Source organism: Rhinolophus ferrumequinum, chromosome 9 (genome assembly GCF_004115265.2).
Source record: "Rhinolophus ferrumequinum isolate MPI-CBG mRhiFer1 chromosome 9, mRhiFer1_v1.p, whole genome shotgun sequence".
Lineage (NCBI taxonomy): Eukaryota > Metazoa > Chordata > Mammalia > Chiroptera > Rhinolophidae > Rhinolophus > Rhinolophus ferrumequinum.
In genome coordinates, this window is record NC_046292.1 from 80,826,325 (window position 1) to 80,841,048 (window position 14,724).

General features: G+C 39.3%; 2 long non-coding RNA genes across 2 annotated transcripts in view; both read left to right on the forward strand.

The window, feature by feature from the left end:
- The window catches only part of LOC117027451 (uncharacterized), a 51,693-nt gene extending 42,949 nt beyond the window's left edge, over positions 1-8,744 (forward strand). The window contains exons 2-3 of the long non-coding RNA XR_004423920.1: positions 7,589-7,725; positions 8,245-8,744. This is a non-coding gene — a long non-coding RNA (uncharacterized LOC117027451). The remainder of the gene's footprint in view (positions 1-7,588; positions 7,726-8,244) is intronic.
- LOC117027452 (uncharacterized) lies at positions 1,428-3,558 on the forward strand. Its single transcript, XR_004423921.1, has 3 exons — positions 1,428-1,473; positions 2,448-2,592; positions 3,066-3,558. It is a non-coding gene; the product is annotated as an uncharacterized LOC117027452 (long non-coding RNA).
- Positions 8,745-14,724: the final 5,980 nt, after the last annotated feature.

A 14,724-nucleotide genomic window follows, 5' to 3' on the forward strand; every position in this document is an offset into this window, starting at 1 on the left:
GGATGATATTGTTTCATCTATACCCCATTCCCCACTTCCACTCATATCTCCATATATTATTTTTAAACAAGTCCCAGACTTTGCATAATTTCAAAGGTAAATGCTTCTGTATGTATCTCTAAGAGATCAGAAATAGTATTAAAAAATATAACTATAACATCTTTGTCAAGTCTACAGAAATTAATAGTAATTCCTTAACATCATTTAGTACCCGATAGGTGATATTTAGATTTCCCTGATTTCCCCGTAAATGTCTTTTGACAATTGGTTTGTGGGCAATCGGGATTCAATGAATGTTCACACGTGACATCTGGTTGATACATGCTGATGTTGATATGGATTGTGTCACCTCCCCCCCAAATCCATGTGTTGAAGCTCTAATCCCCTCTGTGACTTTGGAGAGAGGGCTTTTGGGAGAAAATAAGGTTAAATGAGGTCATAAGGGGAGGGATCCTAACCCAAGAGGATTGGTAGCCTTACAAGAAGTGGATGAGAGATCCATCTCTCTACCTATATGCAGACACTGAGGAAAGGCCAAGTGACTACGCAGAAAAAAGGTGGCCACCTGCAAACCCGGAAGAGTGTCCTCATGAGAACCTGACCATGTTGGCACCCTGATCTCAGACTTCCAGCTTCCAGAACTGTGAGAAAATAAATGTCTGTTGTTTAAGCCACCCAATCTATGGTATTTTGTTATGGCAGCCTGACTAACACAATATACTTCAGTTACTTACACACCCCGTCATCCACCCTCTTTCTATGCCATTCATTTTTCAAAGAAATTGGGTCATCTGTCCTGCACAAATTCTCACATTTCAGATTTGACTGATTGTATTCTCCTGGTGTCATCTCACATGTTCCTCTATCCCTGTGTTTTCTGTAAACAGGTAATTAAACCTAGAGTCTTGTTCAATTCAGGTTCTTTTTGGCAAGACTTCTTTAAAGATAGTGCACTGTACATTCCTATTGTATCTTATCAAAAAAATATGTGTTATGTATATAGCTTTAGTGATTGCAAGTTGGCTGCTGGTTCTAGACATAGTTGGCCTGATCTATCCATAATGAATGCCTCCATGAACCTTTCACCTAATGGTTTTAGCAGCCACTGGTGTCCATGGCCTTGATGTAGTGATTGAATAAGGATATGAAAATGATGATTTTCTGTCATTCTTTTTTATTTTATTAGTTGTGATCCTTCTATAAAGAAATAATTTCCTATATAAATTACTCGGTTACTGTGAAATACAGTTTATACAGAAAAGGCAGGATAAAATCCTTCCCTTTTATTAACAGTTGTCAAGAGTCAGTGCTCTAGCAACCTCCAAATATCATCACTATTTTGTTTTTCAGTTATCATTACATAAGCTACTGGATTTTTACATTTTTGATGTGTTTCAACCCACTATGATTATTTTTTTTTAGTGTTGAAATGGATTCACCCATGGCCCAGGAGAGCCCCTGCAAGATAGTTCTGTATCCTTTTGCCATGACCCCAGGTGTCTTTGATAGTGGCTTTGATTTCAGGCATAACAACATGTTCCAGCTGTATCTTGAACAATTCCTGCCCCAGATCTTGAATCAGTTGTTTCAACAAGGAGCTCTGGTTTCTAATAGTGAGAAATAGTATTTAGAAACCACATCTAGTGCTAGAGTTGCTTCTTGCCACTGAATTGTCATTGTTTCTTGATCTGATGAATAATATTGAGAAATGAAAATGTCTTCAATAATGAATGAAATTGTAAACATCTCTTAAATTACTCAAAGACTTTTTAAGAAATGCTTTTTTTACTTACGAGAAAAAATAATAACTGAGAAAACTGGGTATTAGTAGAAAATATGTGTTAGTAGACAATTAAACTCAACTTGGATAGATAAATGTTTTATAAAAATGGCAGCAAATATTGAATTAAAAATTATATATTTTGCTGAGTATTATATTTCATATTATTTTATTCTTTCTAATAATGGTGGTTTATTCAATATAGAACAAAATATTATTTAATTTTATTACTATGATCATATAATAATATGGTATAACAATTATATTATTATTCAATTATATTATTCTATAATTATTAAATAATATTATTATGTATTAGTAAAGGCCCAATAAAGACAGCTAAATGAATGAATGACACTCACAAATCAGAGCACAGTTCTCTGTTAAGCCTTGTGTTCTGATTTGGGGCTCAGAAAATATGCTTACCTCTGGTGGAAAATGGTGCATCAAATGGTCGCATCTAGCATGTTCCAATTCCTGCTCACCCCTTAACCTCCTGGTCAGCATTTGCCTTCCCCCGTGGACTGTTGTACAGGAAAGGGAGTTCATTTACGAGCAGACATGAACATTTCAGTTTGCTTGGCAGTTGCATTTCTTATGGCGGATTTGTACACAGGCATTTTGATTTATACATTTGTTTCCCATGACTTTGGTGAATGTGACTCAGTCCCCTGAATCTGGTTGCCTGGATGAAATGGAAAAACGGAATTGCTGGACAATCCCAGATCAAACTCTAGATTGACCACTGCAGCAGCTTTCCACCATCAGGAGGGAGGCCCTGCCCGCCAAGCCAGCCTCCCTCTCTTTTTGAGGTAGTACATTTATTTTTGTCCTCTTGGGAGAGGAACCTCTCACCATCTAGAACATTACATGGTGCATTAGCTTTATTTTCTTGGTTTTTAATCACCGTAACCTTCCTTTGGGGGCTCAACTGTGTGTTCTATGGCCTGGCATTCTTTACCTTCATTCCTCCATGGTTCTGCCTCCGAGTCTTTGCCCTGCTGTTTCTTCACCCTGGAGCCATCTATTACCTCAACCCACGAGCAGAACTACCTCCGATTCACCCTGCATGTCTCCCCTCAGTCATCACCTCTCAGGGAAACCTTCCCCAGCCCTCAGGCTGGGTGCTGTCCTTCTCTTCTGTGCACTCCCAGCGTGCGGCACCTTCCCTTCCCAGCACCTGTCCTAGTTTAATGAAACATTTATTTGTATGATAATTAGTTATGGCTGAGAGACAAAGACGACCTCTGTTGTGCTCACCTTTGCATCTTCTGTGCCATCACAGGACCCAGCACAGCAGGCGGTGCCAATTACCAACATCAGTGACTAAATGAATGACTGACACGTGCCTGAGGGAGGACAGGGAAGGCAGCACACTAGGAAACCACCTCATTTGGGCCCACAGGTGGATAAGCTCTGCCTCATTCAGACTCCTCCTGCAGCTCAGCACCCCGCAAACCTGGGCCAAGGCCAGAGATTATTAGCCTCCCCAGATTCACCAGCTGGCTCATCCCTTGGACATAACCCTTCATCCTGAATTGGTCCCGTGCAGTAGGCTGGTATCGAGTGTGTTTTGGGGGTACCTTACCTCATGCTGTCTTCTACTCCCTCCGTATTGGCCTGTGGTTTCTGACCAACTTTCCTCCTAAAACTCCAGTTTTCTTCTGTGACAGGCCCTCTGCCCTAAATACCAGCCCACGTAATGCTGTGCACAGTGTCCACTGTTCTGTCCTTCCAGAGGACTGGCTCACTATCGTGGGACTGGGGTTTTACGAAGGTCTGACAATTAAATTTGCGAACTTGTTGTAACGATGTTGCTAAACTTTTTTGATATCAGAAGGATCATTCATTATGAATTTGTACCAACTAGACAAAGAGTTAACCAAGTTTACTATTTAGAAGTGATAAAACGCTGTGTGAAACAATTAGATGACCTGAACTTTTTGCCAACAATTCATGGCTCTTGTATCACGACAATGCACCAGCTCACACGGCACTGTCTGTGAGGGAGTTTTTAGCCAGTAAACAAATAACTGTATTGGAACATCTTTCCTACTCACCTCATCTGGCCCCAATGACTTCTTTTTTTACCCAAAGATGAAGGAAATATTGAAAGGAAGACATTTTGATGACATTCAGGACATCAAGGTTAATACAATGACAGCTCTGATGGCCATTCCAGAAAAAGAGTTCCAAAATTGCTTTGAAGGTTGGAGTAGGCACTAGCGTCGGTGCATAGCTTTCCAAGGGGAGTATTTTGAAGGTGACCATAGCACTTTTTCTAAGATGAGTTCGTGAACTTAATTGTCTGACCTCATAGTCTGTCACTTCTTTGCTGTGTCATCTTGAACATAACCACATCAGCTCTCTGAGCCTTAGTTTCCTGAATTAAATTATAGGGCTTAGAGCAAGGGTGCTTGAGGAACAAATTAGAGAATACAGACAGCAGCACTTCACTGAAAGTAAAAATTAATAACAATAATAATAATAATAAAGAGAGAGAACCTGACAAGTCTAGACTTGGGGAAAGCATCCTTAAAGAGGTTACATTTGAAGGACAAATCGCAGTTATTTAAAAAGTTGTGAGGTGGCTATGATGACAACTAAATTCATTTCAACAGGTATTTCATGGAGCAATTGCTATGCTTTCAGAATTGAGTTATTAATTTGGAGAATGTAAAGGGCATAATAATATGTTCCTGGCTTCATGCTGTTGATAAGTAAGTTATAAAGACCACATATAAACAAGTGGTTCTCAACCATGGGTGATTTTGCACCTCAAGGGAGGAAAATCTGGAGATGTTTTTGGTTGTCATAACTGGGAGAGAGGGGTCCGCTATTGGCACCTAGTGCGCAGAAGTCAAAGACGCTAATCAACATTCTGTACTGCACAGGACAGCCACCACCACACATGTTAACAGTGTTGGGGTCGAGAAATCCTGACACGGCCAAAGCAATTCGCCAAAAATCACGATTAAGGTCAGCTCACCTTTTCTGTCAACAGTAAGCTTATTTTTTAAAAAAAAAACTGAAATAGAACAAGTGTAACAGGAAAGTATCCAAATCATAAGTACACACCTTGTTAAACTTCTTCAACATGAACACACCCATGTAAGCAACGCTCAGATGAAGAAGCAAAACCTGACCAGCACCCCGGAATCCTGCCTGCGCCTGTCCCCTCAGGCTCCCACTGTCTGTCACTATTAATTAACGTGGGCTGTGTTTGAACCTTTGCGTCTGGCTTCTTTTACTCCACATTACGTCTGTGCGACTTGCCTATGCAGTTCGCTGTAGTTGTAATTCTGTCATCCTCATTGCTACATAGTGTTCTATTGTGTGAACACACTGCCATTTATTTACACGTTTTCATTGCAAACGCTTAAAAACAATTTTCAATGTGGAGTATCTGGACAATTTCTTAACTGGCTACTTACTTAACCTTTATATGCTTCTACATACAAAAATGTTAAGTTCTTGTACTGGGACTTTGTTAAATCTTGACACGAAATCCGTTAAGAAACCTAGGGGGACGCTAGTGAGTCCATTCTCTCACCGTCCTACCCGTGAGTGAATTCCTGGCCTCTCTGGGGAATCAAGACAGCTCTGCACTGAATTATTAAGTTGGTAGGGGACAGACCAATGCCCATTTTAATATCCTTTGAAAAGCTTCTTCCCCCTATTTCCAACTACAGTTTGTTTCTACCTGTCTTTCATATCAGGGAGAAGGAAACTTTCCACTTTAGAAACTCTTCGTTTTCTTTTTTAATCTTAAAACTTGTCCCAGTTCTTGGTGGCCATATTGAAAATGTTTGCTTATTTGCTTAAGTTCACGGGAATGACATTGCTTTGATATTGAGGCTCCTAGCTTCTCTTTGTATTTTGTTTGTTTATTTTATTGAAAAATCCCAGGATGATATGAGGTCAGAAGTTGGCCAGCCCAGCTGTGGATTATTTGAGTTGAGCAGCTGGAATTACTTTTCAGATATTTTGGCAACAAGGAAATCCCAAATGTATTTTGCCCCAAGCACTTTTACACTTAGAAAAAAACAAAAGTCTGTAGTTTAGAAAGAAATTTAATCCCTCCTCCCTTAATTACTTTAAACTATACTCATTCAAGTAGTGTTTGTAAAAAGATATATTGTTCCAAGAAACCTGTAAGACATTAAAAATCCTACTCACTCTATTTTCCCTTGCCAGAAATACAAAAAGAGTGACTGCCAAGAATAAAGGAAACTTCACTACCACTTTGTAAAACTGTTTGGCATTCTTTCTCAAAATCGAACATTCGTATAACCTATGACCCAGCAATTTCATTCCTGCGTATACACCCAACAGAAATCCGTGCAGAGCTATGCACTAAAAGACATGTTACCAGAATGTTCATACCAACACAATTTCTAGCAACTCCAAATTGTAAGCAAACCCAAACGTCCATGAACTGCAGGGTGATTGAATAAATGTTGTATAGTCATAGAGTGGAATATTACATAGCAATCAAATGAGTGAACTACAGCTATGCCTAACACTCCGGATGAATCTCTGAAACATAATGTCAAATAAAGGAAGTCAAACAACAAAGAATACATATTATATCATTTCGTTTATACACATTTTTTAAAGAATAGCAAAACTAATCTTGGTTGTTAGAAGTAAAAAGAGTGGTTAAGTCTGGGGAGTGAGAAGGGGGTCACAATAGAGGGGGCTAAGGAGTCTTGTGTGGTACTGCTAATGTTTGCTTAGTGACCGACCAGGGAGGTGGTACACAGGTGTGAGAATCTTGTGATAATTCATTATCTGCTTTTGATTAGTGACCTTTTTGATAAACGAGTTTTTGAAAGTAAAAAGGAGTGCATTCTACACCTCAAAGGTTTTAATATTTTAGGAGAGCAATCTAACTCTGAGAAAATACATTCCGTTCCCCCAATTCTCATCCGCATTTGTCCATCTAATTCTAAGGCAGCCTCTATCATAAAGTACATGATTGCGTATTTCAATCATTTGAAATACCCAGAATGGACATCAGTGTAACAATGTAGATTAGAACAAAAATAATTAATCAGTCGGTCTCCTGATAATAAAGATTCTTACAGCTCAGTTTACAGATAAACTGCAGTTTTCTGATGACTCATTTAAAATACCCACATCTCTACGAGTTAAAGAGAAAAACAAAAAGAATTCACCTTTAGACAGCTCCACTCTTTTCTAGTGCAATTTGGTTTTCTGAATCTTGACACAATCTTGACATGGGATTGGATCTCAAATATATGCATAGAAAATCTCCAAGCCTTCAAATGATAAAATGTTTTCCGTGTACTTCAATTTGCTTACTGATGAGCTACATGCTCTTGCTAAGAGTAACTCTTTATTGAGTTCTTGAAGAATCAAAGCCAGCCACCCAAGTGTTTCTTCCAAAGCCACTGTGTCTGTGGCATCTCATGAATGTTAATAAGGTTGGCATAGTGTCCAGTATGGGCGTATTTGCGTAGTTAGGTCTCCAAGCAATGGATATAGTAATAAGTGCTTTCATTGTCCTCAGAGAAAAAAATGTGGTTACTGAGTTTCGGAGCCAGTTTTCAAGGAGCGTTCTTCTTAACCACAAAACCTTTCCACAGGTAGAATAAAGAATGTTATGGGTAAAGGGAATCACAGGGGGGGGGGGGGAACTAAAGGCAGCCTTCTGCCTTTCAGTTCACAACTTGGACTGGTCTGTAGCTGCACCACAGACCACTTTTTTGTGTGTACATTTACAAAAATCTATTGGATTAGTTACTCTTTTCATTTTCTCTTCTCTTTATCCCTATGCTATAGGCACTTCAGGATGGTTAATACCTGACAGGCATTAACTGTTTATGGAATGAATGGATACAAGACAATGGATACTGGTTTATAAAAACTGGATGGGACATTGGACATCTATCTACTGGCACAATCCTCTCATTTTTCAGGTAAAGAGCCTGAAGGCCAGAGCCATCAACAGTAACTGACAGCAGAGGTGGAGAGAGGCTGCAGGTTCCTTTCATCTTGTCTATTTCTCTCTCTGACCCTCTCTGACTTGTAGAATAGGGCTGCCGGCTATGGCTTTACTTAGCAGAACTTTGAGTAGAGAGAAGCTTCTCCAAGAATCAGAGTCCGCAATAGAGGATTTCTCAGTTTGTGTCAGCCCGCTGCCTACTCATACATGGTATCGCTGACTTTAGAAACCTCTTGCTTCATCCTTCCATCCCCGGGGCTCTACCGTGAGCCTCTATTTCCAAAGCTTGGCTTTCAAGGTGCTGTCTCAGAAGTTTCCAATACAAGTCCTCACTCTTATGTCTCCTGAGTTCAAAATAATCTCTGTGATTTCCACTTCATTGCCCTCCTGTCTCCACTCTTGTGTTTGCCAGATCCTAAGATGCTACTCTGAACTATTCTATTGACTCTTGTTACAACATAATATAAAAATGTGGCCCCACTTATGTCTGCAGTGCAGGCAAGAAGAGACAGGTCACCAGCTTGGCACTCCACCCAAGAGAGTCCTTTGCAAGTTGAAAATGACTGAAAACAAAAGTTACCCATAGAAGGAAGAAACCCTGAGCAGATGAACAGCAAATAAAAATGAAACTGGTGATTCTATCTCTGGAGATCTTTGAATAACAGGCAATGCCACCACTGGGATAAGCCCCTGCCTTCAATCTAGGTGCTCAGTGGTCATTGGTCCACGAACCAAGCAGGGGCACTCCCAGGAAATTTACATGCCGGCACTGGCACCTTGAACATCTCGGGACTTCCATGAATCGAGCTCTTATTTCTGAGAGGAACCAGAATTTGGTTAGCAGTTCTAGGTGCCTTTGAAGAGTGTTTGAAATTAAAATATATGGCTACTAAAACAAAAGGAAATTCAGTTAGTCTAAGTGGAAATGGGACCTTAGGACCACCTTAAATATACAGAGGGTGCCAAAAAAAACGTGTACACATTTTAAGAAAGGAAAAAAACTATTAAAATTGTAATACTCAATATATACCAATAACAAAAGATGAATATAAGTCACATTTGACTTCTGCAATTACAAGAGCTGCTCGAAGTGGTTACCATCAGCATCCAGACACTTCTGATTATGGCGAACTACTGCTTGAGCAACGCTGACCAAAGTGTCCACTTGTATATATATTTTTGGCACCCTTGGTATATATACAAAAGGATATTAACTCAATAGACATACATCTATTCTTGGAACACACACATGTGCACACACACACATTAAGATATTTCAATTTGGTGTTGATGCAAACAAAAATTCTGTTATTGATCAAAGACTTTGGTATTTTATTAAGAATTCCCAAAAGCTAAAGCCTTCTGGGAGGTAATAAATAAACCATAGAGAAGATGTTGCTCAAGATAGTTTTAAAGGGTCCAGGTTTCAGTGTTAGAAGGGCATACAGAAATGTAAATTGGTACAATCTTTCAGGAGGGGAGGGTAGGTTGGTAGTATGTTTCAAAAGTTGCTAAAATGTAGTTATCCTTTGATTGAGCAATTTCACTTCTAGGAATTTATGCTTAAGGAAATTAAAAAACAAGTGTATGTATAAACAAGGCTTTTCATTGCAACAATATTTGTATGAAAATAAAAATCTGAAAATAACTTAAAAATCTATGAATAAGGGATTGGTTAAATAAATTAGACTTTGACTATTCTCTGACTGAAACATTATTCAGTCTTTAAAAATATTGTTGTGGAAAAATGTCCATTAAAAATATTGAGTAAGAGGGGTGGCCGGTTAGCTCAGTTTGTTAGAGCGTGGTGTTAACAATACCAAGGTTGCTGGTTTGCTCTCCGCAAGGGCCACTGTGAGCTGTGCCCTCCTTAAAAAAAAAAAAAAAAAAAGAATTAAGAGTTAAAAGTGAGAAAAGCAGGGTATAAAACAGGATGGGTTTTGTGTTTTTTTTTTGTAAAGTGGGAGGAGTATGTATATATGCATGTGCGCTCCCATGTATATGTAGAGAAAAGGTCTAGAAATATATACAGCAAAATGCCAACAACTGTGGAATCATGAGTAATTTTTTACTCTATATTTTACTTTCTTTTTTGTATTGTTTTTGTATAAGGGCATTCTTTTAAATTTCTTGAGAACTTTCAAAAATAGAGAAAAATATAATATAGAAGTTAAAGTTACTATTCTCATTCTTCTTTCTTTATTTGAAGAAATAGCCACTATCAGGTATTAAGTGTTCCTTAACTTTGGTGAAATATGTGGTTTAAATATACCATCTGTTATTTATCAAGTCTATTAATGGACATTTAGCTTGTTTCAAATATTTATTTCTCTACCACAACCAATTCATCAATAGCTATCCTAATATGAGTCTTCTTGTGAATGGTGCCAGAGATTCTCTCTGAAAATTCTAGAATTGCTAGTAGTGGAATTGCCAGATCACAGTGTATGTACATATGTGTTTTTACACGCACTGCCAAATTGTTTCCACAACAGCTGTAACAATTTATACTCCCACAGCGATGTATGAGAATTTCCATTTGCCCATTTCTTGGTCAACTCTTGATATTTTTAGATTTGTTAATTTTTTTTGTCAGTCTGATGAATCAGGACTAGAATCTCATCCTGGCTTACTTTGCATTGCTCTGGTTTCTAGTGAGATAGTTTAGTGATCATTTAGGTTGCCCCTTCCAGGAATTATCTATTTATTACCAAACAGCCTATTGGGCTGCTTGTCTTTACTTAATTATTTGATGGGGTTCTTTGTATATTCTAGATACTATATATTGAAAATATCTTCTCCCTATTTGTCATTTATTTTTTAAATCTTGATAAGGGTATCTTTTCTTTTATGGCATGTGTCTGATTTAAGAAAATTTGTCTATAATCATAGATATTGTCCCATATTAATCTCCTGAAAAGTTCTAAAGTTTTGTGTGTGAGGCATGCAAAGATATCCAATTTTACTTCTTTCTTGGGGTGTGATATTGTATCAGTTATCTATTATTATAAAACCAATTACCCCAGAATTTAGCAACTGAGAACCACAGACATTTCTTATCTCACAGTCTCAGAGGGTTGGAAATCTGGGAGCAGCTTAGTTGGGTGGTTCTGGCTCAGGATCTCTCCCGAGGTTGTAGTTAGATGTCGATTCAGGGTGCAGTCATCTGAAGGCTGAGCTTCCAAGATGGCTCACTTACATGGCTGTTGGCAGGAGGCCTCATTTCCTTCCCACCGAAGGCTTCTCCTCAAGGCTGCCTGGGAGCACTTAGGACATGGTCGCTAGCTAGCTTCTCCTAGAGTATGCGATCCATTCAAGAGAGAGAAAGCATGAGCAAGCAGGAAGCTGCAGTGCCTTTTATCACATAGTTTCTAAAGTCACATACTGTCACCTCCCCTGTGTTCTATTCATTTGAAGTGAGCCCACTTCTAGTCACTAAGTCTAGCCCACACTCGGTGGGAGGGAAATTACACTGCACGTCTTAAAAGGGAGGCGAATCAAAGAATGTATGGCAGCTGAAATCCACCATAAGTATAAAGTTATTTGTCCAGTCCCTACTTACTTTTAAAAGCCTACCTTTCCTTACTATATGTTGATCTTGTATGCAGCAATCTTCCTGAACCCTCTTATTCTTTCTAATAGTTTGTCTGAAAATTCGCTTGGATTTTAAAGGAAAATCTATAATGACATTTCTATCGTTTATCAGATCTCCACTTAAGTAGATATCTATTTCTGAGCTCTGTGTTCTGATGCATTGATTTATTTATCTGGTCCTGCACCAACACTGCATGTTAATTTTATAAATCTCGATGTGTGATGGGTGTCCTGTGGTAGGTAGCCAATGAACCATACCTCTTGTACAGAGACACTTGTCGTCTCCAACTCTTAAATCTAGGTTGGCTTGTAACTTACTTTATTCTTAGGATGAGATAGATGTAATACTATGTGAGTCCCTGGCCTAAACCTTAGGCCTGTAAACTTTTGTTTTGTGCTCTTGAGAGCTCTGAGCCACCACGTAAGGTAAGCCGTCTGGCTACTGTGCTGGAGAGACCCACGGGGAGAGATCATGTGGAGACAGAGAGGCCCTGAGACTCCCTGGAGAAGGAGAAGCCCAGCCGTCTGAGCAGGCTGGCTGAGTCCAGGCCGGAGTTGAGCCTCCAGCTGAGTGCAGCCACCTGAGTGAAAGGACAGCAGAAATGCTCAGCTGAGCACATCCCAGACTGCAGAGTCACAATGGTTGTTTTAAGCCATTAAGTTTTGGGGAAATGTGTTATATATCAATACATAACTGAAACAGCTCTTTCCCCATCCTTGCTCTTTTAAAAATTTACTTTATATTGAACTTATATATTCAATTGGGGAAAGAATATTGAGTTTTTCTTTTTGTCCATGTATTCAGCTTTGCTTTTTTCTTTTTCAAGTACTTTTTATATTTTCCTATAAAGTCTTGAACATCATTTGCTTAACTTATTCTTAGATTCAATATAGTTTCTGTTGCTATTGTAAAGGAGAATTCTTTTCTACTACATTTTCTAATTGGTTATTGATGATGTAAAGGAATGATTTTTATGTTGACCTTGCATACAACAATCTTGCTGAACCCTCTTATTCTTTCTAATAGTTTGTCTGAAGAGTCTCTTGGATTTTAAAGGAAAACAATTTGTAAATTACGAGCCTTTTATCTCTTTCTCCCTGATTCTTTTGTCTCTTCTTCTCTTGTCTCGTTTTCTTGGCAAGGACCTCCAGTCCAGTGTTGGGTAATAGGGGTGATAACGGGCAACCTGATTTGTACCTGAACGTAATAGGAATGTGTTTAAAGTGTTATCACTAAGTACGATTTTATAATAGGATTTTTGGGAAATATTTTATCGAGTTAAAGAAGTTGCTGTCTATTCTAAGTTTGTTGAAAATTTTATTTCTTAAAATGAATTAGTATTGAATTTTATGCCTACATTTTTCCATATTTTTTGCGATAATCATATGGCTTTCTTTCCTTTAACATCTTCATATTTTATAGTAACTTGATACATTTTTTTCTCATGTTGAATCATATACATTTTTACAGGATAAACCTTAGTTATGATTATTTTTATATGCTGTTAAATTAGATTTGCTAGCTTATTTGGAATTCTTGCATTTATAGTCATAAATGATATTGGCCTATACTTTTGTTGCTTTTCAAAAAAATACTATTCTTTTCTGCTTACATTCACCTCACAAAATGAATTCAGTAGCTTTTTCTTTCTTTCTGCTTTTCTGGAACTGTTTGACTAAGATGGGAGTTATCCGTTCCTTGAAAGTTTGGTGAAACTTGCCTGAAAAGTTTTCTGACCCAGTTGCATGGTTTGGACTCTAGAGAAGGCTTTCCTGCTTCAGCATATGGCTGGACTCTTCAGTAGCCAGGGGCTCATTTGCTTTATCTTCCTTTTATTTCTTTGACTGTGATTTTGGACCTTCACAAATGCCACTCCACTGCTAGATGACATTCTTCTAGTTGGGGTAGAAACAAGCTTTCCAAGCCATGGCCAGAGGGCCCAGCATCTGCCAGCAAGTTAGAGATCTGCTTGACCTATGGTCTCTCCTCCCTCGGGGGGCCCGAGGGCCCACAGTGGAGTTTGGGCTAGAAGCCTTAGGCCTTCCTCGGTTTACCCCAGTGTGCTGTCAAATACTATTGTTCTTTGTGCCATATATGGTAAACGTAGGGAGCTCTGTGAAGGTTTCTGAAACTGAAGATAAATATGCTTTAATTTGTAAGCCGCAGTCTCAAGTTTCATGTTATACCTGATATTATTTCACTGCCACTAGCTTCTAGCCCTCCGCAAAGTTTTGTTTAAAAGTTTTCACTATGTTTTGCCTGTGTATGAAGAGAAAGAAAAAAGGTGTATACATGTGGGAAGAAGAGGGGTAGGGTAGGGGGATGGGGGATGACAGCCAATTATTGTGGTGGTGGCAATAGCTGGTAAGAGACTCCAAATGGCGGGAGAATTCCAGGAGAATCAGGGCTGTGGCTCCCGTGTGGGCTGTCCCTCCATTGCTCATTCCTGAAGTTCTAAGTGTAATTTCATTGAGGTTAGGAGCACTTGCAATTCCCTTTTCATACCTTGCCCCTCCTTGGCCCTCTCCCCTCTCGTGTGGTCTGTGTGTGTATAACTCCCACAGAACCCTAGTTTATCTCTATGATGATGCTTCTCACACACTACATTGCAAGTGCTCTCTGTTTGCTTGTCTGCCTGACACACAAAGCCATGAGCTCCCTCAGGCGCACGACAGAGTCTGGTAGCTCTGTATTTCCCCTGATCACCTCAGGGACCCAGACAGCACAGGCAGTGAATGAACGTACATTGAACGTAGGACAGCTGGTCAATGGGCACACACATACCCATGGTTGTTCTGCTTGGCAAAAAGTCCAGCCTTTGCCTTGAGCCTTGAGTGCCACGTTGCCACTACACTGCCCAGACCTCTCCTTCAGGTCCCCCGGCCTGACCACATGACCCAGCCACTAACATGTTGAAACTGGATCAAGCAAGGGCTTCCAACACCCTGCTCCGAGGGTACTGGCATTTGTTTGGATTGGTTAGTGCCCATGCTAAACCGGATATTAAATATTTTTACAATCATCCCTGGTTGAATGAATGAATGAATGAATGAATGGCCTTGGCTTCCTTCTGCTCCCATTCGGTCGAGTTGTGTGACGACTTCTCTCTGCCATCATTCTCCCAGGCCACACCTTGCCCGATTACCTCATCTGAGAACAAGGCCTGAGTTTCTCAGCTCTTTGAGGGACCATCCTTTGGACCACAGCCCAGGTATCACTTTATAGTATCACTGCCAACATACTTAGAGTTCAAGTGATTGATTTTGGATTCTGTATGTTGCCTCAATTAATAAATAGGAGAGACTTGTTTAAAATAAATCACACACTGTTTTATGTGTCTACTCTTTAAACCATTAATTGAGGAAGTAGAATAATGCT